Source organism: Macrobrachium rosenbergii, chromosome 40 (genome assembly GCF_040412425.1).
Source record: "Macrobrachium rosenbergii isolate ZJJX-2024 chromosome 40, ASM4041242v1, whole genome shotgun sequence".
Lineage (NCBI taxonomy): Eukaryota > Metazoa > Arthropoda > Malacostraca > Decapoda > Palaemonidae > Macrobrachium > Macrobrachium rosenbergii.
This window is the reverse complement of record NC_089780.1, coordinates 8165166-8192639: the sequence shown is the minus strand read 5'-3', so window position 1 is coordinate 8192639 and position 27474 is coordinate 8165166.

Here is a 27474-nt window from a genome sequence, read left to right as displayed (position 1 = left end):
TGATCCCTTCTTTGTGTATTTTCCATTATCTTCTGTTACTTCTTTCGAATGAACACCATAATATTCTTTGGAACCTTGAATTTCAAGTCAATGGCCATTGCGGCGGGCTTGAACAGGGGTTCATCTTGTGAATTAATAATAATAATAATAATAATAATAATAATAATAATAATAATAATAATAATAATAATAATAATAATAATAATAATAATAATAATAATAGGCCATATGGGATAATCATGAACAATGCTCACTTCCTCTTCTTCGTATTAGAACTTCTAAGAATCTAGGACGCAGGAATAAACATTTCTGACAAACCTAACATAATATTAATTGACAAAAAGACTAAACACTAACAAAGCTAATTTTTTCTCCTTCAAATCAAATATGTTAAGAATCTAGGGCGCAAGAATAAACACTTCTGACGAACCTAAAACGTAACGACACAACACCAACTTCCAACATGAGTCTCTAATTCCGTGAAAGTGACACAAAACCATTTAATGCATTCACACAAAGCCACAGTTTGCTGAAGAGAGCAAAATACTGTAACAGCCGGGGTTTCCATTCAGATCCGAGTGAAAAGCTTTGCATTGATTGGGGGGTCCTTGCTCTTGCAAGCGCCGGATGGACCAGTTGGTTCAAAAGTACTCAGCTGACGTTATACAAATCCGGTTATGTAAAGCGAATCAAAGTCCATTCTGAAATTGCGTGCTTTTTTCTGAAGTGATGTGATTGTTTTTGTATTGTTTTATATGTTACAGTATGCCGGGAAAGTTACCGTATGCCTGGAAGGTTACCGTATGCCAGGAAGGTTACAGTATGCCAGGAAGTTTACAGTATGCCAGGAAGGTTACAGTATGCCAGGAAGGTTACAGTATGCCAGGAAGGTTACACTATGCTAGGAACGTTACAGTACGCCAGGAAGGTTACAGTATGCCAGGAAGGTTACTATATGCCAGGAAGGTTACAGCATGCCAGGAAGGTTACAGTATGCCAGGAAGGTTACTGTATGCCAGGAAGGTTACAATTTGCCAGGAACGTTACAATACGCCTGGAAGGTTACATTATGCCAGGAAGGTTACAGTATGCCAGGAAGGTGCAAAATTATGTAATATTTAGATAATTGTTAAAAGGAATGTTTTGATAGCATGCTGTGACAGAAATCAGTAAGAACATCAACTTTCAACATCTAGCACACTTTTGTTTATGGCAACGATCGTACACACGACTGAAATTGTAAAGAAATCATATTTTGTTAAAAACTATCCCTTAAAATAATATGGAGTAACTTCAATCAAAGACTGACTTGCCTTCCACAAACACAAAGAATTATTTTATGTACCCCTGAAGTTTCAAAGGTGTAGACAATTTTTCGTACGAAACAAATTGCTTATTGTATATAATTGTTTGGTTTAGAAGTGAGATTTTACTAATAGAGGGATGAACTAATTGGCACATAATTTTACCTTCAATTCGGTCACAGAATATACACAAGTATCAACTTAAACAATTCTTAGGACACAGTCGAAAATGAATATATACATAGTCACTAACTTTTCATTTGTAAATCGTGATCTCTAAAAGGATTTATATACAGAAGAAATATAAAAAAAAAAAAAACAATTGCAGCTTCTACGTAACTTATTCTTTACACAAAGGGGACAAGTGCTTTTATAACATAACCTACAAAACTGAAATTAATTAATAAGATAAATAAAATATACTGGATCTGTAAAAACTACAATTTCCTAAAGGCAATACAGCTCTAACACTGTAATTAATCAATAAGATATAAATAAAATATAATGAATCTGTCAAGGAACAATTTTACGAAGGCCTCACAAAACAACTCGAATGACATTTATCCACCTCCAATCACTTTAAGCAAAAGGAACTCCCATAAAAACGGCGAAATTCGTCGGAATGATATTTTAATCCCAGACCAAAACGCCTATAAATAAAATCCAATGGGTCTTTTGTGCCCCCCAACAGAATCAATTACGTTTAACGGGTTGATTATTCACTCTGCCTCGATCTTTGTTTAAAGTCGTGCAGAGGGATTTTTGGTTTTTTATTCAGATCACACTCGTTTAATTTAATGAGAAACTTTTAAAAATTGTTTTTTTCTTTTATGGGGAAATTGGTTTCCATATCAAGGTCGGTCACCTGGAGAATAATATGCGCGACCTTTCCGCTTACATTGATGGCAAAGTTAATTTCTGAAAATTGCAGATTAGACGAACAGTCCTGTTTGATGACAGGGCCATTTCAGATTCATGAAAAAGTGCCTTGCTTGTTCAATAATACAGTAATTTCACAATCTATAAAACATGTATCTGTACAGTATGTTTGTACAGGAGAAGTTGCATAAACTACATAAACCAACATTAAAGTTTGGTAATCAGTAAATGAATTGTTTAGAGAAATTAAACAACCTGATTATAATACCTTTTAAGGCCAAAAGCTTTGATTCTGTAAATTCATTCATCATTCATATTTTCCTGATGTAAGAACTTCCAAAGTTTTTAAGTTTATTTGTCTTGATAAAAAGAATTATATAGAGTAAGTTATCTGGCTAGTCGAATATAATTTTTTATAATCCTTCTCTCAAGAATCAAAGAATTTGTATAGCTCCTTAATTCTGAGAATTTAACTTGAGGGTATATCAGTATGGGAGGTTTAAATACCCAAGAAATTCAAGAATTTGACTTGAGTTTTAAATACTCCAGAAATTCCAGAATTTCACATGAGAATTGAGAATTTTTTTCCTGGAAATTTTAAAAGTCCCCAAATTTCCAGAATTTTACTTGAGAATTTTTCCCCTGGAAATTTCAAATGCCTCAGAAATTCCACATCTTCATAACAATTTCGTCTGCATTTCATGTTGAGAATTCATAGGAATACAGAACGCTGCATGACTTTGACCCTTTTAACTGAAGGCTGGAATTGGAAGTGAAATATAAAAATTAGCCCAAAAGCCAAGTGCTGGGACCTAAGAGTGAGTTGAGGAAAGTAAGATGGAAGAAAGAGGAATATGAAAGGAGGCATAGCAAAATGAATGAAAGCAGTTACAGCTAGGGGTCGAAGGGACGCTGCAAACAACCTTAAGTAATGCTTACAGTGCACCGAACGAGGTGCACTGAAGACACTACCTCCCTACAGGGTTTAACTGAAGACGAGGCGGTCCTGTAACGCTTGTCAAATCTGGAAGTCAATGTTGACCCAGAATATATTCTGGAAAATATATTATGGAAATGTCATTATTTTTGGAACGCTTATCCACCTAATGCCCTGAATCTGAAGCCAAAAATACACTTTTGATTCCAGTCGTTGTTTAAAATGTATCTCATTTAGAGCGATTCAGTGACAATCCCCTATACTGTATGGACTTGATAATCCACTGTTCGCGAACTGACATTTTCAATGGCTTGTTTTATGAAGGTAATCTGTTTTAAATCCCTCATAAGCTGTTTAGCTCGCGTTTGATGTCATGTTTGTATAGCTGTCTAATGACGAAGTAATTTATGAGTGTGAAAAGCAACCATATTAATGAAATTTTAGTAAACTAGGTCGTGTTGTGTATGTAATCTACAATTATGCCAATGTTGTGGAAGATTATAAAAATATTATCAATATTATTCAGAAGTATAAATAACAGCTCTGAGTACATTATTTGCTTTCCGTGTCTAAATATTGAATTTTTAAATAGCAAAACGTTTCATAATGAAATATACACTCGTTTACCAGCGTGTGGGTAGTTAATGAATCAGTAGCTGGCTAAATAATATACTGATTAAACAACCTTTTAATGTTTATTTCAAATGTTCTTTATTGTGTAGGTGATTTTCTTTTATAAATAATGATTTTTCTTTATGGTCCAAAAAACATTTTGAAGGATTTTAATGTATGCTGGCAAATGTTACCCTTTAGTCCATATTTTGCTAATGATCTAATTATTATGATTACAAATAATTTTAATTCTTTCTTATGGCTTGAAATAAATAATATAAAAGTTTCTATTGTCTTTGGTAATTTTCTTGTATAAATAATGATTTTTCTTTATGATCCAAAAAGAGTTTGAAGGATTTCAATGTATGATTACAACTGTTAAGATTCAATCAAAATTTTGCTGATGACCTAAGTATCATGATCACAAATAGATTCCATTTTTTCTGTTTTCAAGAAGAAATAGAAAAGGATTTTACTGTCTTGAGTGTGTCACTTACATTTTGGAAGGATTTTAATGTACGACTACAAATGTTGGCCTTTAGTCAATATTTTGTTGATGATCTAAACATTATGATTACAAATAAATTGCAACTTTTTCTGGGTTTCAAAAATTAATATAAAGTTTCTGCTGTCTAGAAAAAATCCCTTATCCCTTCCTCCATCACTGGAAAAAAATCAACACCATTTAACCCTGCAGACCAAAGGGTATTATCCAAGACTGTAATCGCTCTTAGGTCACTGGTGCACTTTGGCCTCATGTTATTGAGATGAAAAACCATTTGCAACGCATCTGTTCAGCAACAACAACAACCTGTTCCTCTCTCACTGAATTGCATTGTGATGATACACAAACACTGTGAAAACGAGTCTACCTTTGACGAATGAGAGGAACAGAATGCCCCCCCCCCACAACCACTCATACAGGGTGACAAACGGTGCACATGAAAAGTATGATTACATATGAATTATTCATATAACTTTCAGGTTATTCATGCACCCCACCTGGGCTTGCTGTTTACTTTTGCTAGCGTTCCGTGTTTTGAAAGTGTTTCATTCCGTCTGCTCAACTTTCAAGCCTGGGTGATTTAATGATTTGCAGGTTCGTCGGGCGTTGCATATTCCTTTGACATCAGTTACTGGCGGTGCTTTGCCAAGTGGATACTTTCATTCAGTTTTCTTTTTCAACTTTATCACTTTAATGATCAGTTTCTCTTCTCTGCTTCTGAATGGATTCACCAGTTTTAGTAAAATGATATGGAATTATTTACTAGAAATAAATTCGAGTCATTTTTGTGTCTAATGCGACAAAATTCAGCTAGAACACCCATGAGAACCATTACATGCTCTTGTACACAAACATACACACTACCTATACACTTCCACACCCATACATAAGAGAACAACACCCAAGTACTTATGTATACACACATACACACTTATATGTAGCTATAAACAGGAGGAAATCACTGATTACACTTTAGATTATGTACAGTGGTGAAAGCTTTATAAAGTGGCTGACCAAGGTGATTAAGGTATGTCTGGACCATGGAAAGATGACAAAGGAATTAGCATTTTTTGTTGTTGGGATTATTTCATTTTCACTGGAAGGCAACGTTAAGTAATTTCTTGTTATGTAATTTTCCCTAATCTATTTTAGATAACGTGTTTTGAAATATGTTTCATTAATAATAGTTGAACGTAGCGATATTCAGTGATCAATGCAGTTAAAAGTTACAGGAATAGATAGTTTTATCTTGACTAATTGTAGTAACACAGTGTCAGATTGTGATATTTATTCGTAATTTCTTTCTCTCTCTCTCTCTCAGTTTGTCTGTCTGTCTGTCTCTCTCTCTCTCTGAAGGCTGGAATGTTTTCAACAACAACAGAAAAACCATAATAACACAAAGAGAGAGAAAAAGCAAACATGCAACTGTCTAGCAGCCTTAAAAAAAAAAATACTTTAGGATTTTAACAAAACCAAGTTTTTCTCTTTCGAGATTTTTAAAATGTGATCTCACTCTAGTCCAAATTTTTCCCTCCGGCGCAAAGAAAAACCCTAATGACGAACCCCGCATTAAAAATTGTAGATGTACCCAATTAATATTTTTTGGGGGGGAAGGCTAGCTAATCGAGTTCAATCTTTTGTCAATGGAATGACGGTGCGTCCTCGAAAGATTTATCAAGCGTTTGAAAATGCCTGGGGAAAAATAAAGTGTTTCTTATGGAAGTGTCTATTATGATTACAAAAAGATTTCACAGTGGGACGACAATATCATTGCGGCTTTATAAATTTGCATTCTCGGTCTTGAACTTTCCTGTCAAATTATTATTACAAACCACCTTTTTTTTTATACATACAAAAAGACAGTGTAACGACAATATTATTGTTTCTCCAGCAATGAATATTCATATTCCTAAAAGCTTTCCCGTTAGAATATTATGACAATTTTTTAGATACAAAACACAGAGTTGCCGAGTACAGACACAAGATCTAGGAAAAATTAATAAAGTGAACCATTTTAAATTTTTCTTTTTTAATCTGCTACGGCTCCGAAAGGAGGTACAGTAACAGGAATGAAAGGGGAGGAACCTTAAATAATTCCTACAGCGCACCAAGCGTGGCGCACTGACGGCGCTACCCCCTACAGGGCTGCAATATATAAAAAAAAATATCTTATTAATTCTGAAATCGCATTTTTTTAGGGAATATAAACAGAAAAAGTGCCTGTAATTGTAACTTTATATCATGTAGAAAGACGTTAAATTTATTATTATTATTATTATTATTATTATTATTATTATTATTATTATTCCAAAGATGAACCCCATTCATATGGAAGGAGCCCGCCCCAGGGGCCACTGACTTGAAATTCAAGCTTCCAAAGAATATTATGGTGTTCATTAGGAAGGAGGAAGAGGAGATAAAAGGAAATAAGGAAAGAAAAGAACTCACTTATTAAAATAAGAAAAGAAAAATAAATGAATAAAAATGCGATTCTAAAGCTAGTTCGTCTTCGTTAGCGACTTCATCAATAAATGAAACCCTGACATTCATTTAATGCTCATTAGCCTCGTCAGAACGAAAGTAGGATATTGACCTAATTTAACCCCGTGAGATGTCTCAGTTATCCGGACGTCCAAACAATTCGTTTTCGTAATGAAGTCTAATCAAGAACGTCTTTCCTCTGCTAAGTCAAACAGACCAAAGTTGACACAAGAGAATCTTGATAATTCTTTCAATGTTAATCTCCGCGAGAAGCTTGGAAGAATATGGTAAGAATAGCCAGACGCGACTATACTAAAAACGAATATTTTTTTCGTTTAAAATAGGAAATATATATGAAAATAATCAATTCCAGCAGTACAGTTTTTTATCGTTTTATCAAGCATTTAGATTGCCAAGATCAGCAAAAACTGAGAATTTTTGAGAAAAGTGAAATTAAATTTTGATATAATATCTTTGATGCCATATCTTTGCTTGACTCGTACTGGGAAAGCCTTGTTCTTTCTCTCTCTTTCTCTCTCTCTCTTTCTTTATCTCTCTCTAAAATAAACTATAATCAATAATTGACGCCTGTTGTAGGTAATGGTTTTTCTATAGAAAACTAAAGATTCAGGATAATCTCTCTCTCTCTATAAAATAAACCATAATCAATAATTGGGGTCTCTTGTAGGTAAAAATTTTTCTATATAAAACTAAAGATTCAGGATAATCTCTCTCTCTCTTCTCTGAAAGTAAATTATAATTAATAACTCGAGCATATCAATCACATCAGTTCTGTGGCATTAAAATTCATAATCTGACAGACTGATCGTCTTCCAACGTCGTTAATCCTCGAAACGATGAAACTAAATGACTTACATTACCCACGAGTCTTATACCTCTGCCCACATCCTGTTCCAAGTAAATGATAAATCCTCGAGCTGTGACAGAAATAAATGATTGAGGATTATAGCTCGACAGACTGATTCCATAGAAGCTTTCTCGCCTTTCATCAAGGCTGCTGTTATTATTCTACTTTATTGGTCTTCTGTGATATACAAAGCTTCTTTTCCCATGATACTTATTTAGGCTTGTGGTATTTTCGTCTGGAGTAACATAGAAAAATCACAATCATCCCTTTTGATATGTCACAATCCCCTCTCTCTCTCTCTCTCTCATCAAAAATTGGATATGCCTTTTTCCCCGTAGATGAGGCGCTATTGTGTGTATAAATGATTTTCACTCCCTTATAGTAGGCTACATCATATAAGAATACCGATCATTCTTGTTCCATCAGCTTAATCTGATGAGAGAGAGAGAGAGAGAGAGAGAGAGAGAGAGAGAGAGAGAGAGAGAGAGAGAGAGAGAGAGAGAGAGAGAATGTAATATGGTCACTCTATCATGTCAAGATGAAAGTGTAATTTTATGTGATTGCAAAAAATGTCTTCAGGCATCCTTATTCTAGATTTCATTATAGAATCTGCTTATTCTAGATTTAATTTTATGATCTGCTTATTTTAAACTTCATTTTACAATCTGCTTATTCTAGATTTCATTTTATAATCTTCTTATTCTAAATTTCATTTTATAATCTGCTTATTCTAGATTTCATTTTACAATCTGCTTATTCTAAATTTCATTTTATAATCTGCTTATTCTAAATTTCATTTTATAATCTGCTTATTCTAAATTTCATTTTATAATCTGCTTATTCTAAATTTCATTTTATAATCTGCTTATTCTAAATTCATTTACTCATTCCTGACTGGTTCATAAATCAAGGATATAAAGAGAATTATCAACTTTTTCCAAATTGTTCTTGTAATTTTTACAAAATTTTTCCTCTGAAGATCCAATGCTTTTGTTTACAATAGCTCTATTGTTTTGTCTCTCTTATTGGTATTAAATACCCAGTCATGTTTTATTCCTGAGGTTCATCTATAAAAGGAAAGTAATATATCATTCCTCTGGACTAAGGAAGCACATGTATGTCCGACGCTAAATTAATATGCAATATAACAAAGTTTTATTGATTTTACTTTCTCTTCATACTCCAAACATCAACACTGTCACTGCCCATCTCAAATCTACCCAAAACACCTGATTAGGGAGTCTGTCCATTACTATAAACCAGAATCAAACACAATTTTAAAAAAGTAATTCAAAAGAACTCTTTTATCAGTACCTGGGAGCTTTGTCCAAAAAAACTCAGCTTCAGTTTTCGACAAAAGACTGAGAACACGCCTTCATTACAAACGAGATCAAGGTAGGTGAACGGAAAAAAAGTCCCTTGTGCTGTTAATTAGTAGTCATTTTTATCTCTCTCTCTCTCTCTCTCTCTCTCTTCCTTTTTTTTTCATACCGAGGAGAGTTAACGAAGGGGTAAGCTTTATCAGAGACCTAAAAGTGGCTGACACCCTGTGCTATTTTTTTCCCAGGTAGAATATGTTTTTTTTTTTGTCAGGAAACTCCTGCTTTGTTAATTAGTAACTGGTTTTTTTAAAAATCACCATTACCTCCTGATATACTCTCTCTCTCTGTCTGTCTGTTATAAAACCTGTAAATTCCAGCTTTGTCAATTAGTAACTGATTTAAAAAAAACACCATTACCTCTCAACATTCTCTCTCTCTCTCTCTTGCTCTCTCTCTCTCTCTCTCTCTCTCTCTCTCTCAAAAGTCAAGGGAAAGAGACTGCGATTCAAGGCAATAAGTCTTCATTTGCTAAACAATCTTGGCTTTACTCTTCCCCGGTAACTTAGAAATGTGGTTCCCAAGAGCAGTTTTCAGGTCAGATGTGGGCTGGGCATTCAATAGCCAAGTGCCACTATTTATTTTTGGATGTTTACCTTTCCATTTTTGAAATATTAACATGATAAAGGACTTGATCCCCGAAATTCTAAATTGGAATTAAATAGTCTAAGTGGTTCAGTCCACTAGTGCATTGTAAATTAAGATATGGAATTAAAGGTATTATTATTATTATTATTATTATTATTATTATTATTATTATTATTATTATTATTATTATTATTATTATTAATTACTCAGTTACAAGCATAAAAAAGGCTTAATCTCCAAAATTCTACATTGAAACTAAATAGTCTAAGTAATTCAGTCCACTAGTGCTCTGCAAACTGTGGAAATAAAGGCATGATAATAATAATAATAATAATAATAATAATAATAATAATAATAATAATAATAATAATAATAATAATAATAATAATAATGATTTTTATTACTAATAACTCCACTAATCACCCCATTACAAGAACCACCCGGATATATGCAAATAGAATTCTCATTCAGGGCTCAAATGGTTCCAACGCATCTTAGCCTCATTTGAAAAAAAAAATCATCCTTATTATGTTCCGAGATTCAAAGGACAGAGGCCTTGTTGGTAAGACAATGCCTCTCATTGACATTCAGAATATTATCATTTCCCTTTGTCTCGGGATAATAGCCACTGATTGCCTGGTAATTTAGTTAACTGCGTGAATAGATTAAATAGGAAATTAACGATTAAATGTGTACGGGAGCAAAAGTTAAGTGGGAAATAGGAAAAACAGGTATGAAATGCGCCGGGGTTTCTTCGGTGCAGTCGAGTTTTCTGTGCAGGTTATAATCAAGGTCACCGAAAATAGATCTATCTTTCGGTGGTCTCGGTATAATGCTGGGTGAGCCGCGACACATGAAACTTGAACCACGGCCCGGTGGTGGGCTATGTTGTTGGTACCTGTAGGGCTGCCAGAAGTACGATTATGGCTAATTTTAACCTTAAATAAAATAAAAACTACTGAGGCTAGAGGGCTGCAATTTGGTATGTTTGGTGATTGGAAGGGTGGATGATCAACATACTAATTTGCAGCCCTCTAGCCTCAGTAATTTTTAAGATCTGAGAGCGGACAGAAAAAGTGCGGACAGAATAAAGTGCGGACAGAAAAAAGTGAGGAGGACAGACAAAGCCGGCACAATAGTTTTTATTTACAGAAAACTAAAAAATTATTATTGTTTAAACAATATGGATGTTGGGAAATAATATTAATTTAGTCTTTTCGAATTTTGCCAGTATCGGCCAATTTTTTTTTTTTCTTTGTCAAATTTGGACATGTTTATGAATAACCGCATATCTTTTTTGTTGAAAAATGTTTATGACATATCTGTTGTGCATCTCTCTCTCTCTCTCTCTCTCTTGATCTGTGCTCTTATATATATGATACAAAATCCACCAAATGTCTTTCAGCTCCTAAAATATATATATATATATATATATATATATATATATATATATATATATATATATATATATATATATATATATATATATATATATATGAGTCTTTCAGAGAAAACGAGAGAGAGAGAGAGAGAGAGAGAGAGAGAGAGAGAGAGAGAGAGAGAGAGAGAGAGAGAGAGAGAGAGCATCAGCTACTTTCGGTAACCTAAACACACGCTTGGCAAGGCTACCAAAAATTGCAGTACATTCCCTATAACCACTTTTTAAAAAAATCACACCCCTGTGATTATCCATCGTTCAACGTTAATTACATAATTGATATGGTTCCTTGTTCCGGGAACCAGGTAACATTAAAAAAAAAAACTCTCTCCATTACCAGGAAGCTTTTGATGTGTAAAAAAAAAAAGGCGCAGAAACACCAATTAAGCACTAATTGTTTACCCCAGTAATTAGCTCGGAAATATCAGCTGACAATTTATACTCTAAGCGATTGATGTTATTGGCACTAACTCTTGGTTTTTATTCATGAGAAACTGATATTTTTGTTTTTGGTTACGAAATTTATAAGTTTAAATTGGGTCTGAGATGAGAGTTCTAAAAAGCCTTCAAAATTAACTGGAAGCGTGAATGTAAATTGATATGAAATGTAAAAAAAAAAATCAATTATTTAGCATCACCGTGAATCGAAAATTGGGATGGAATGGAATGTCAAATTTAGGTCAAAGGGGACCTACAGCGAGGTCATTTCACTGTGAAACACTTGTCAGGAGAAGGTGGAAAGCAAGAAGGAAGAAAGAAACTGTGAATGGAGGTACAGTAAAAAGAATGAAAAGGGCTGCAGCTTGGGGCCGAAGGGACGCCGCAAAGAAAATGCCTGGTTACTTATAACTCCATTGTGGCTTTAAAATTCTCAGATTCGTCACAGAAAGTTATAGAATTATCAGGTTAACAAGGTTTCATCTCTTTCGTTTTGAATATCGTAATGAAATCATACATGAAAATCGAGATAAAACTATAAAATCGCGTCTATTTTAGAAATTGTAATTAGAGATAGTTGAAATGAAACAAAGATTTACTCTCAAATGGTAGAATATGTGGCTACCATCAGTTCTGAGACATATTCCAAAGGGCAGTGCTTTTAAAATAATTCAATAAAAATGAATTAAAAATTATATAAATGAAACAAATAAATTAACAATGTTAGAAAATGAATAACATAAAAATCAGATAATTATAGTAAGTTTTAAAAACATCAAACAGATGTGGGGTTATATAATCCAACCTAACACATTTATAGCGCCATTAATTTTGTACTAGGTTCCTTCTTCAATGTAAATTAAAATGTCATACTTGATTTAGGTTGTTAAAATGTAAACAATGCTAAAATCTCCTTGTGTAATTACTCATGATATTGCTGGGACGATGTCAATAATAATGATTTCGCTATTGCTGATCATATCTAATTTTATATACAAGCTCATTTATCTTAACCTGTTGCATTCCAGTAAAACATCTTCTATATAAAATAAAAAACGATATACATTCTATAACACTTGATTAGCTGTTCGCCATTCCAAGCCATTAGGTTATAACCTGATTATATCCAGTCTCTCTCTCTCACTCTCTCCCCTCTATCTCTCTCTCAATCGAAATCAATTATAAAGCAGCCCCCACAGTTTAAAAAGCAATTAATGAAACAATGGTAACCATATTTTTCTCTCGTATATTGGCATATTCCCAATAATCTATTTCCAGGCTATCAGTTTCCCCCGAACTAATTTGTCCCGCGAATACGATAAATAATGATGGTATGTCAGGTTGGCAAATTTCCTCTTGAAAAAAGAATAGTTATGTAGATGTAGATGGACTGATAGATAATTGGAGAAGGAAATCACTTTATTTATATTCTAGATCTGGTCTTTTTCAGGCTGGCAAATTTTCTCTTGAAATGACAGTAATTGTGTAGATGGACTGATGGATAACTCGACAAAGAAATCACATTCTTCTTATATTCTAAATCTAGTTTTCTCAGGTTAGCAAATTTTCCTATTCAAATGAGAATAGATATGTATATGGACTGATAGATAATTGGGTAAAGACATCACTTTTTCCCTAAATTCTAAACCATTAATTTTTTATTACTTATTTCCTCTTCTTAACTGTGTCATTTGCAGATCAAGGCGTGTCTTCCGTATATTCTAAATCTAGTTTTTTTATAACTTATCTTTTTTTGCAATCGTGTTCATTTGCAAAGATTAGAAGCGTGATGACAAATGAGTTGATTTGAGTTCATTTGCAGCAAATGGCTCGTCTTGATGGGGAATTATAAGGTGCAGAATCTTATAAACCAAAGGAGAGATTAATAAACAATAAAATCCAAGGCCTGCTGAGTATACAGTCCACTGCCACAAGATCTGGTAAAATGTTTTGATGGGAATACGAACATAGACTCTCATTTGATGCTCTTCAAAAGGACGATTTTACTGTGTTCTTCTTCGTACACTCAACGCATGTATATAGGTAATGCACATGGGAATATTATCTATTCCCTCTCCCTCTCTCTCTCTCTCTCTCTCTCTCTCTCTCTCCAGGCTGATTTCCCATTGGAGCCCTTTTGGATTTATATAAGTCTGTTCACTCTGTCCATAATGGTTTTCGGCTGAAGATTTAAAGACAGAAAGAAGGGAACAATACAGTTTCTATCTCAGGTATAGTAATTTGCATGATTTTACAGTTCATGATAATCATCTGGGAAAACAAGAAGAAGAATAGGGGGGGAAATAAAAGTAAAAATAATGAGAGGGAGAATTGATAAAGAAAGGAGCAATATAATACTATCTCAGTCACAGTAATCTGCATGATTTTATAGTTCATGATAGCATCAAGGAAAACAGGAATAAGACGTAAAATAAAAGTTAAAAATAAAGAGAGGAAGAATTGAAATAGAAAGGAGCAATACAGTACTATCTCAGTCATAGCAATGCTTACAGTTATACAGTTCATGACAGCACCTAGGAAGAAGAAGAAGAAGAAGAAGAAGAAGAAGAAGAAGAAGAAGACGTAAAATAAAAATAAAAATAAAGACAGGAAGAATTGGAAAAAGAAAGGAACAACGCAATACTATCCCAGTCACACAGTAATACGTACAATCTAAGAACACAGGAAGAATACGTAAAGTAAAAGCAAAAAAAAGATGAGAACTCAAAAAGGTGAACCACAGATAAGCATCACACTTTTCTTAGACCTCTGGAGATAATATCAGGGATTCCTGGAAATCCTCGTTCGACAGGGGATCACCTCCATCTGGAAAGGAGGGGGGAAGGGGAGGGGAGGGAAGGGGGAAAAGGGATTATTTCATCGTCGATATTAATGATCCTCATCTTTTTCACGCGCCATTAACCCAAAAGGACTGTCTCAATGATTATCATGGGCTCGAAGGAAATTCATAATGTTTGTAGATACTGCTGGTGTCGTTGTTATTATTATTATTATTATTATTATTATTATTATTATTATTATTATTATTATTATTATATTGATAAGGTGGGTGTTAATATATTAGCTAATCTAGGAAAAGTTTCTAGCAAAACAATTGCAAAATGTTAAATCTAATCATATATAAAATATATATTTATTTATTTATTTATTTATATGTATATATATAAATATATATATACATATATACATACATACATACATACATACATATATATATATATATATATATATATATATATATATATATATATATATATATATATATATATATATATATATATATGCATACACAGAAGTCTCCTTCCCCCGCCCTCTCTCTCTCTCTCTCTCTCTCCCAAATACAAAAGAGAACTTATTGGAAATTCGTGAATCAATAGTTAGACATCTTCAATGCAGTTATCAGACAGGAGAGAAAAATCTGACAGTTGATGAACAACTCAGGTTGAAAATTCGAGTCAATATAAAAAAAAAGATTATTGAGAAACAAAATCTCAAAAAATTATTGATAAAAAATTTCAAAATAACGAATGAAAACAGAAAGATTAAGTTAAAAGTGAGGTGAAGGTGACCGGCCCTTTGTCAATTAAGTGATAATTGTTTAAGAGCTCTTCAGTGTTGAAGGGATGAAAAAGAAACATTTCTTTTATTATGCCTGAGTAAATGTGACTGTTACAATAAATGTAAAATTTCAAATGCTTTTAGGGATACCGAGTAAGGATGTCAGTTGATAATCTCGATTTTCCTTCTGTCAAAGAAACTAATTGTAAGTGAAATTTCAGCTTCAGAGAATATTCCTTATTAGAAACGAGTAACTCTAGAGAGGTAACTGTAAAATTTCAAAAGCTTTCAGTGATACAAAATGAGAATATCAATTGGTAATCGAGATTTTTCCTTTGTCAAGGAAACGAATTATTAATGAGTTTTCAATTCCAAGAAATATTCAGCCCTGGAAAGGACCTTGGATTTTGTCGAGACAGGATTATACAGCTCAATGTAAATAGTTTAAGTACTGTAACTATGGTGAGGTGTGTGTAAAATTTCAAATGCTTTCAGGGGCACAGAGTGAGAATATCAATTGATAATCTCGATTTTTCCTTTTGTCACGAAACTAACCATTAATGAAATTTTAGTTTCAGGAAATATCTAGCCATGCAAACGACTTCAAACTTTACCAAGACAGGCTTATGCACCTAACTGTATATAAATGGTTTCAGTAAAATTTCCACGAATAATAATTTTTTCACGAAATATAGGACGTAATATATCAGCAGTGAATACAGCAGTCTTATGCCCAACGTTTTTGAAAATTCTAATGGCTACTAAACACTTCAGTAGTAAAAGAGGTAATTATGGATTTCCACAAGAAGATGAAATGGTTTAGTTTGAAAAACAATGAATATGCACGATGCAATGATTTTACCTTCAAGTGCTTTCGTTAATGGGTGTCAATTTCAAACCTCAAAACCACAATTTCTTCTCTTGAAAATAATTGAATTTGTTTATCACTGAATGTCATTTCAAGCTTCTTATTTTTACTTGTAAAGTCTCCTTATGAATAAAGCTAAACTGATCACCGTAGGCTGAAGAAGGCTTCTACCAAGGGAGGTTTCTCTAAAGCTCCGTCAAGTGAGAAAATATAACCGAGTGGAGTCATTCACTCAATACTGAGAAATTAGATAAGGAGAGAAAATAAGCTACATGGAAACTCAGTGAATAATTCCCCTCGTAAGTAAAGAAGGGGAAACTCATCAACGTGTCTGATGAGAGGAGAGAGAGAGAGAGAAGAGGGGAACACTACGTGATGAGTGATAATGAACACCATTCTGACAAAATATGACAATAGTGGCACCCTTTGAATGATGAGGGTGAGTCGATGATTTCAAGAAGTGGATCTCTTGAATCGTGGGAGTTGAGACTCTCTCTCTCTTCTCTTTCTCTAATTCCATTTTATCATACTGTTTGGTATTTAATGGCAGCCTTGGATGATCTTGAGGCCAATGCATGAAGGCCTTGGACTTTAAATAAATGGATTGTGTTTCACACAACTAGGAGAGATCATCTCATGTAAGTGCTTGGGATTCAGTTCTGAAGAATCTAAAAAGTATACTTGTGATTTTTGAATATAATTCTTTACTCTGGACACCGTGTCAACCGTGGAGGAATAAATTTAAATTTTAAGATTACCAACCTGCTCCCTTTCCCCCCCATCCCCCACACACACACACAAAACAGCAATACACCCAGAAGGTCAGAAACTGTCCCTTGTCAGCTAAGGAATGGCCTGACATATATAACACCGAGCCCCAAAGAAATTTTGAGATTCCACCTTCGCTTCTCTGTCATAAATCATTGGTGGCTGAGAGTCCCCGTTTCGTAGAGAGATTTCAGAAAGAGTTTTCTCTCTTGAATGCAGAGGAGAAGAGGCAGGGGGTTATAGACACTGTCTAGGTATCTTGGGGTGAGGATGTTACGTAGTTAAGTGGGTTCTTGGATTGAATTGAAGAGGTTATTCTGAAAATGAATTGTATCTTATAAGTTATCTACTCATTCACACACAGACAGAGATACAGATATATATATATATATATATATATATATATATATATATATATATATATATATATATACACATATATATATATATATATATATATATATATATATATATGTGTATATATATATATATATATATATATATATATAATATATATATAACCTAAATCTTTGAGCTTAACTACATTAGAATGATGCTTGCAAAGCAGAGAAATAAACAGTGGGTAAGTAAGAGAAACCCCATATTTTCGCTTGAAGTAGAAAATGTAAGATTTTGAACAAACCCCTTTAACAAAAAAAAAAAAAAAAAAAAAAAAAGCTAAATAAGATTTTCGAAATAGAAAAAAAAAACACCTTCCCCATTACGAGCGTGCAAGATTTATAAAATTAACGCTGACAAAACAGTTCTGGCAAAAGAGAGAGAGAGAGAGAGAGAGAGAGAGAGAGAGAGAGAGAGAGAGAGAGAGAGAGGAAAAGGAGGCATATAATAGGATTTGGCTTTTAGCTCAATTAGGGCTGACAATTGTGCGCTAAGTGTTCCCTTTGAATTCAAATCCCATATCCATTTACATATGCATTCTTTATGAGTTGGGTTAATGTGTTTTTTTCTTTTTCTGTGGGACAAAGAAGGTATGGAGTTATATTTTGCAAGCTGGTGGATTTAGCAACGTTTTCATGGAATCTCAATATTTTTAATACGTGTAGAGTACTCGTATGATTGCCGTTAAAACATGGATACAATGAAAATATGATGGAAACCTTCTGTGATAAGCTATCAGAAATTTGTGAAAGAGTATGAAATGACATATTGCCTGTAGGGCAGATGCATTATTCTAAAAGGTATATATGATCAGTTTTATATTGATTTAAAAGAAGATATTTTCATTTCCTATACTTTAATGTGGGGCTTTAGAATTTCATACTTCCAGCTTGTTCCTGGTCAGCAATTGCGCACGAAATCATTTTCTTATTTTTAAAGATGATAAAATTGGCTGTTTACGCGACTTTTTCATATTGACGTATTCAGATTAAGTCCAAAATAACAATAAATTCGGTTACTAGGCACTAAGATAATCTATAAAACAAATAAGCATGAAAAACTGTGCAATCATCTTCCGGACCAACAGGAAATAATTCTTTCACTTTTGAACGCCGTGGAAACGGCTGTTTACGCGACCTTTTAAATATTTACGTATTCCAACTGAAGCCAAAACAACAGCGGATTTGCTTACTAAGCACTACGATAATCAATACCACAAATAAGCGAATAAAAAGGGTTATCCTCTTCCAGATGCCTGGATATAACTGTCTGGAGAGCCTGCGTGTGAGGGACCAAGCCACGCAACTCTAATTGCTCTTCCATGTCCGAAGCCACAATAGACAAAAGGCCTTTGGTTTAACCTGAAAGGGGGAGAGAGAGAGTTTCAGCCTTCAATTTGCGGAATGTAACTCACGTCGACTTTACCTGCTGAGGTATCTGAGATAGGATGGTTTAATTAACCGCAGGTAGAAGGCCTATTCCTCTGTCGTTTATGAAAGGGGCCTCTTTAATCAAAGAATTATGGAATGGGGAATATATTTGGAGTGTTGGTAGAAGTTTATGCAGATGATTCTACTCTTCATGAATCATTCTCCATTTTTTTTAAATCAAACGACTTTATAAGCTTATTCTGGAATTATATAATATGAGCTTATTCTGAAATTATATAATATGAGCTTATTCTGAAATTATATAATATGAGCTTATTCTGAAATTATGTAATGTAAGATTATGATGTAGTTATTCAATATTACCTATGATGAAGAAAAATAATGATATTTAATATTCTCTTGTTTTTAAATGTGACATAGTGGATTTATACTCGTTAATGTGTCTCTCTCTCCATCCTCCTCCTCCTCTCTCTCTCTCTCTCTCTCCCAGACGTCTTAATTCCCGAGATTTACTCAGGGTCAAATCTTCCTGTACTGATAGCCTCAGTCACCGATGCAAACTCGATATCGACATCATGTATTCGGCAAATTGAGCCACTCAGGACCTTATCAGGTTTCAGAGTCAGGAAGCTGAAAACATTCTGATCTAATTCTGTATACTCAGCTGATCACCTTGCCTCAGTAATCAGTGCCTGTCACTTAATATCTGTCTGTGTAAGAAGGCTGAGATTTTATTTGGTGAGGAATATTTGACGAAAATTTTTGGGATTTTCTTTATACATTTATGAAATGCTAAGTCCTGTTATATTTGCAGTATTTGAATTTGACCTCAATGAAACTTGTTATTAGAGGAAAGTAGTTAAACGCTTGAAATGAGACCCTTGAATTTGTAATGTTTTGTATCCAAGGTACCTGGCATAGATTTTATAGATGGATATACTTGTTATGCTTTATCTGAAGTTGGTTGAACCGTCAATATTATTATTATTATTATTATTATTATTATTATTATTATTATTATTATTATTATTATTGAAAGAAATTACAGAAGATAATGTAAAATACGGAAAGAAGAGATCAGTTATTAGAAAAATAAAGATAAGTGAATACATTACAAAATAGTCTCTCAGCTTTTTATACTCATAAAAATTTACTCAAATAAACTTCTTTATGCATCAGTAGAGGCTCAGTAGAATATTTTCTGATGTAATAAATTTTACTGTTTATTTCAAAGACACATTCCATGCATATTAACCTTAACGCAAGCACAGTCAAGGAAGACGTTTCGAGTAATTAAGACAAACCGCCCAGACATTTGCTTCTTGCAAGTGCAGCAGTGCAATCTCCATGCCATGACATGAGAGAGAGAGAGAGAGAGAGAGAGAGAGAGAGAGAGAGAGAGAGAGAAGCATCTATTATACAATATTTATCCATTCTGAGCGAGCTCTAATCACGAAATTCCTGATATATTTTCCCCCTCTTCTCTTAGAGAGAGAGAGAGAGAGAGAGAGAGAGAGAGAGAGAGAGAGAGAGAGAGAGAGAGAGAGAGAGAGAGAGAAGGGGTATCTGAAGGTGTAATTATGTCAGCGTGTCGGGGACTGGAAAAAGTGACAAAGGATGTGTAAATATATATATATATATATATATATATATATATATATATATATATATATATATATATATATATATATATATATATATATAAATATATATATATATACATACACACACACACACACAAGACCCTTCTCCTAGCACCACAAAGTCGCTAACGAGAATTCTCTCGCAGGAAGAAGACTGAGAAAGTAGAATCTAAAACGCATCATGTCTCACCTTACGTAACTATATTTAAATCCGGTATTTGTCCACAGCTCTAGAGGCTATTTGCATAATCTAATGGAAAGTTAACACTCTCGTGTTTAGCGCAGAGGAGCATCGGGGAGTATGTCACCGTCTGTCCATGAATATTCTAGTGGGAAATAACCAGGCGCGTTCTCTTCGTAAGCTAAGCATGTGCAAACATACATATATGTATATATATATATATATATATATATATATATGTATGTATATATATATATAATGTATATACTATATATATATATATATAAATGTATAATTTTAAGTGTAAAAAAGATTTTCAGTTTGAGTTTTATGCTAAATATGTGTTGTCTTTATCCATTTTAGAGCCCTTGAAGATGTAATTATATATGAGAATTACGAAACGTCGGGAAATAGTTATGTATAATAAGAGCAATTCTTAATTGTCCATCAGTATACGTGTTGTATATATATATATATATATATATATATATATATATATATATATATATATATATATATATATATATATACATACATACATACATACACAAACACAAACACACACACACTTAGACACTCTCAACCTGAATATACCGTAAACGGCTCCTTCTCTCACCCCACCAGCCCCCAAAACCCCATCTCCCCAAACAAAAAACGTCATCCATTTCACGAGGCCTTTGTTGCCCCTCCAAAAGGAAGGGCAATATATTCCCATCAAAGCCTGTGAGAGAATATCATGGACGAGGAGGAGGCATAATATGAGATGTGTGAATTTTCAGAGAGAGAGAGAGAGAGAGAGAGAGAGAGAGAGAGAGAGAGAGAGAGAGAGAGAGAGAGAGTTATTTCTAAGTAATCAGATATTTTTAAGTTATTTATTAGTTGTTTGACTGGTAAATGTGGTAATCAGTTGTTTTGAAATAATTTATCATAAATCAAAATTCTTCTGACATACATTCATCCATCCATCCATCCATCCATCCATCCAATCTCATCCATCCATCCATTCATTCACTGATTCATCCACCCGTCTATTCATTCATTCATCCAGCCATCCATTTATCCATCCATACATCCATCCATCCATTCCTCCACTCATCCACCCATCCATACATACATAAATTCATCCATTCATTCATCCATCCATTCACTCATTCATCCATCTATCTATTTATTCATTCATTCATGAATCCATCCACTTATTCATTCATTCACTCATTCATCCGTCCATCCATTTATTCATCCATTCATTCATCCATCCATCCATTTATTCACCCATCCATTCATGCAAACAATGACTTGCCCCCTCCATTTTAATGCCCCAATAAAGAATGTCACATTCTTTGCAGCTCTCTACTGCCAATCACTGTAGCTGCCACACTGTTGAGGGTTAACACGATACCTCAAGTGTTTCTAGGTGGAAGGGGAAAGGTGCTATGGTGAAAGTTGGTGAAAGGGAAAGTCTCTTGAGAAAGTCTATTGGGGAAAGTTTTTGCGAAAAGGACAAATTGCTTGGTATGGGGAGGGACAGAAAGGTACGATTATTTATTTTAATTCGTGGTTTTTATTGACATGTATAATAATTTGATTTCGATTACTTGTTTTCAAGAAAACATTTATATAGATTTAGAAGCAATGAAGCACCTTTGCAAGCACAAATATTCCAAGTTAGAAGGGAATATAATATATATATATATATATATATATATATATATATATATATATATATATATATATATATACATATATATATTTATATATATATATATATATATATATATATATATATTTCTCTCTCTCTCTCTCTCTCTTTTACTGCATGCTCTCTTAAGTACATGATATTTACGTGATTATCCTAACAGGGAAAGAGATTTGCATTACTTAATAGAACAGGTTCAACAGGTAATCAATGGACTTAATGAGAGTTAATTAATTTAACGACATTTTCAGTAACGCTGCTCTCTTTCTCTCTCTCTCTCTCTCTCTCTCTCTCTCTCTCTCTCTCTCTCTCTCTCTCTCTCTCATGCGCGCGCTTGGAGCATCAGAAATTGATTTATAAATGTTTGCAAACGAAGCTAATGCAATTTGCTGTTGCCTTTCCCTGGAATTTAAATTTCTTTCTTCTCCTTCAAATTGCAAGGTGTTGAGAGAGAGAGAGAGAGAGAGAGAGAGAGAGAGAGAGAGAGAGAGAAGAGAGAGAGAGAGAGAGAGAGAGAGAAATATTTATTACAATGAGATATTTTTTCCCGGTTCAGTTTTTTCAAATTGTTTTGATCCTACGTCTTCGTCTTTCAGAGAGAGAGAGAGAGAGAGAGAGAGAGAGAGAGAGAGAGAGAGAGAGAGAGAGAAAGGTGGCATTTATGAATATGGGATATTTTCTTCAAGGCTTCATTTTTCCTTAATATTCTTGATTCTGTGTCTTTTGTAAAACAATTCTATAACTGCTTTTGTGGTTATAGCATAAGTTTCCCTTTTTCCCAACCACCCACTTGGTGTATTTGGGTATGAATATGTGTGTGTGTGTGTGTGTGTGTGTGTGTAGCTCGTTAATGCCCCGGCATACTCAGGCACCATGTACCCTCGTCTAATCAGCATTTGCATTGAAAATTAATACTTCATTAACACTCCACGAAGTGATAGGGAGATGGTGCAAGTTTAATGACTCGACGCTGAATGTATTACTAAACGCAGGCATAATTATCCGTCTATTTTAGATGAAGGGGCAATTATGTTTAAATCAGTCCCTGTCACTACAAAAAAAAAAAAATTAAATAAAAATTAATTATCCCAGAAAACAGAAAAGCAGTCACTACAAAAATTAGGTAAAATTAAATATTTCAGACAACGGAAAAAGAGTCTGACTTTATATTTTTTAGATGAAGGGACAGTTATGTTTAAATCAGTCCCTGTCACTACAAAAAAAAAAAGGTAAAAATTAAATTTTCAGAAAACAGGAAAGTAGTCACTACAAAAATTAGGTAAAATTAAATATTTCAGACAACAGAAAAGGAGCCTGGCTTTATATTTTTTTGATGAAGGGACAATTATGTTTAAATCAGTCCCTGTCACTACAAAAAAAAAAAAAAAAAAGGTAAAAATTAAATGTTTCACAAAACAGAAAAGTAGTCACTACAAAAATTAGGTAAAGTGAAATATTTCATTCAACAGAAAAGAAGCCTGGCTTTATATTTTTAGATAGATGAAGGGGCAAATGTAGTCAAATCAGTCCCTATAATTGCAAAAAATTAGGTAAACATTAAATATTTCAGAAAACAGAAAAGTAGTCACTACAAAAATCAGGCAAAATTAAACATTTCAGTAAAAGCAGAGAGAGAGAGATTCTGGACATTCATGTGAGAGCTGCACTGAAGGTAAAAGACTGTGTATTTCCCCAGAGTAGAAAACACAATGCAATGAAAATTAATATAAAAAGTATTTACATGACAGAGCCTCTGGGATAATAACAGATTAGTCCCGGAAATAATTGTGAAAAATCTTTACGAGATTTCACAGTAAAAAGTCTGAAATTTTTACTCAATATCGAATCTCAAACCAGGAAATAAATCTTAGCATTACTGAGGTTATACTATAATACTTATGGCCATCTCCTAGCAACGCAGATGGTTGCCATAGCAACGGTGACAAGTTCATTCGAACGGGGAAAAAATATGTGAAAATTATTAACAAATGAAGGGAAATTATTGCTGCTGGGTGAAAGATGTTGATGAGAGTTTTTGATGTTCGCGATGTTGATTCGGTGATGTTGATTATGAAGAAGTAACATCGGAGGAATTCTGCTACTTTTCTTTTTTAATTAATCCAAAAAATTCCGACAGGAATTATTAGCAATCTGTTACGGCTCGATAATTCCGGATATTTCTTACTGGGTAAGGAATCTTTAGAAAATAATCGAGGTGAATTTTTACTTTATTTTTTTTTTTAAGTTTGGGAATTGCTATCTGTTGAATAGAACTACAAATGACTGAGTAGAGCTTAATTAAAAATGTATTTTTATATTTGATTCAGCTATATATATAATACATATATATATATATATATATATATATATATATATATATATATATATATATATATATATGCATCCCATAACCCAGTTGCTCTACAATGCAAATATCTCCAATAAAAGTATAAACAGAAGAAATACAATAAAAGTATAAATACAAAGGAATAACGTGTGTGTGTGTGTGTGTGTGTGTGTGTGTGCAACTTATTTATATCTTTTTTATTGTAGGGATGGAAGACCTTCGCTGTCACTGCCAACGCTTAAGAACTTTCCTACCACCATCAGGGTGCTATTGTGTTGCCAATTTCAAAGTTCTGTTCAAGGCCAAAGTTTGGAAAGGATTTAGAATACGCATATTAATATCTCTCTCTCTTTCTCTCTCTCTCTCTCTTGGTCTCTCACTGGGATTACAGTGGCAATGGGGGTGGCTAATTTCAAGATGTAAAATCGAAGTAAAATTATAATCTTTAAGAAATAAAGTTCTCTCTTTCTCTCTCTCCTCAATCTCTCTCTCCCTTTTCTCTCCCTGAATCTCTCTCTCTCTCTCTCAATCTCCCTTTCTCTCTCTCTCTTTCTTTCTGTCCCTCTCTTTCTCTTCTAGCTTTGTAAGAAACAGAATAACAAAGAAATAACATTTTCTTAATTAGATAGTTGAAGAGAGTCGACCCTGGAACATTTTAATTTTTTTTCTTTTCAAATTAATATATTTATAAATGTTTATATCAGTTATTCCTATTTTATATCCTAATAAAATTCTATTTCAAAACGCCAAATTCCAAATTGGCAACTCGAACCAGCTAATTCAAGCACGCATCAGCAAACGCTTCCAAAAATCAGCCGAATGTTCATCCAAACGCCCAAAAAAAAAAAAAAAAAAAAAAAAAAAAATGAGCATCGTTGTAAAATTATTATAAAAAGCAAACGAGCCCTGCCTTAGATGCTTAACAGTAAATGCTTGCCTGAACAAGCAGTTACGAGATATCTGGGAAATACTGAACATCAAAGGAAATCGTGAGGCCTGGGGGGTTGGGTGCGGGGTGGGTGGGGTAATGTGCCCTAATCAAGGACGCTGGTGAGATGAGATGAGACGATGCTCAGGTGGTAATTAGATCACCTGGGATGAATCTGGTTTCGTCATGTTTATTTTTTCTGTTCATGATGTTCGCCTGTATAACATTGCAGTTATTATTTATGTTATTGTACAATTATTGCAGTTAGTATTGATATCATTATACAAGTTCATTGTTTTTGTCGATGACTGTATAGATTATAAGCCTCAGTTACGTTCAGCCTAAATGAGAACTCGTGCACTAGACTAATGGTACCTAGGTTGATAAATAGCTCTTTCAAACCACTTTCCAGAATTTTTCATTAATTTTTTCATTGTCTGTGATAATGCAATTATTATTTATATTATATATTTCTACCATATATGTGGGCGACAGTAAAGATTATAATTGTCTCAGTTGCGTTCATCCTAAATGAGAAATTGTTTTCCCTAGGCCTAACGATACGTAGGCTGATGTATAGCGCCTTCAAACCTCTTTTATGAATCTTTTCATTAAAGTTTAAAAAAATGTATTGATTTGATTTTTATAAATTCCCTTGACAATTGCGATGATGTCGATACCAGAGAGTTATGAATACACACAACGGCCCAGAAATGAATAAATCTACGTTATTCGTGAGCTTTATCGAACCAGCCAGACACTGTAGTGACGAAACATTAAGATATCGTACTGCTTTTTTCCTTATCGTATAAATATTATAAGAACGTATTTCATTACAGGTAAATTAATGATAACTGTAAAATACATTTTGAAATATTATTGTTCTGAGGGCTGTTAAACTTCAAGTAAAGAGTTTTGCACAATAACCGTAACATATCTCAAATATTGGAAACCGTCTTGCCAACCCATTCCTTTCTATTCCGAGGCTTTGGAACGATGCTTGGGGAGAATTTTAAATATGCAGTGCCATAATAAAGTAATGTTGACTTATTTCGAATAAAATTATTCTTGAAATAAGGAAAAAACGATGAAAATACCTGACGAGGCTATAGGCATAGGCCTAGCGTTCGCTTAGCCATGAGCTATAAAGGACTAGCTTATGGTCGGCCAAGATTCGTCTCCTCGTTACAATTCGTAAATATGATTCGATAGCTTTTACCATACACAAATTATTTGTAAAGAAATCAGAGAAATTGTGCTTAGAATAAGGTTTAAATGATATAGGTTGAGAGCATAGGTCTAGTTTAGGCTGCGAAACTTCGTTTCTTTGCTATTGCCAATCTGCGAGACATATCGATCGATGAAAACGCAAATCAAAGAAGAATTTGTTACAAATATGTATAAAAAAATAAAAGTATATTAATGAAAGAAATCGTTCTCTACGTTTTGTTTACATATTCACACCGAGTGTGACGCTTCTGAATGTCGTTGAGAACTACTTTTGACAAACCGTTCATAGTTAAACAACTCTAATGGTACCACCAAATGCTTGTAATTAAAAATTTGATGGCGCAGACAGTATTATCCCATAGGCCTACCTACTGTAAAGAATCTTAATGACGGACAAAACACAGTAACATGTTTTTACAAGACGAGACCAGCTTTCTATAGGTCTAGGCCTTACTTAATACTAAGCCTTTTTAAATACCCTAAATCTGATTTTAAATGTCTGAAACTAAAAAAAAAAAAGATAATGGAATAGACAGTATCATCCTATGGGCCTACCTACTGCAAAGAATTCAAAATGAATGACAAAATACAAGATACAGTAACATGTTTAAAAGGTGAGACCCTTTGGCACAACCAATACTATAGGGCTACGCCTACTTACTACTAAACATTTATGGTAACAAGCAAGGTTTAAAAAATATATATATAATAATAAAACATACGACGTATGTAAGACGAATGACATTCCGATTACAAAACTGAAATAGACATTGCAGTAGATTTCATAATAATAAGCCGACAATATACCACGTGTTAACTGCTGCAAAGAAGCCATTCACATGACCGGCATAATATTACGAGTGAATAAAATCAACCTACTTCGTTCACCTGTGAAATATGACGCCATTTTCTCACGAGGGAAAATTCTGGATCTATTATTGTACTTGTAATCGGCATAACTCGCCACTACGAGGAAAAACAACGGAAAAATCGAAGAACAAACACAGAGCAACAT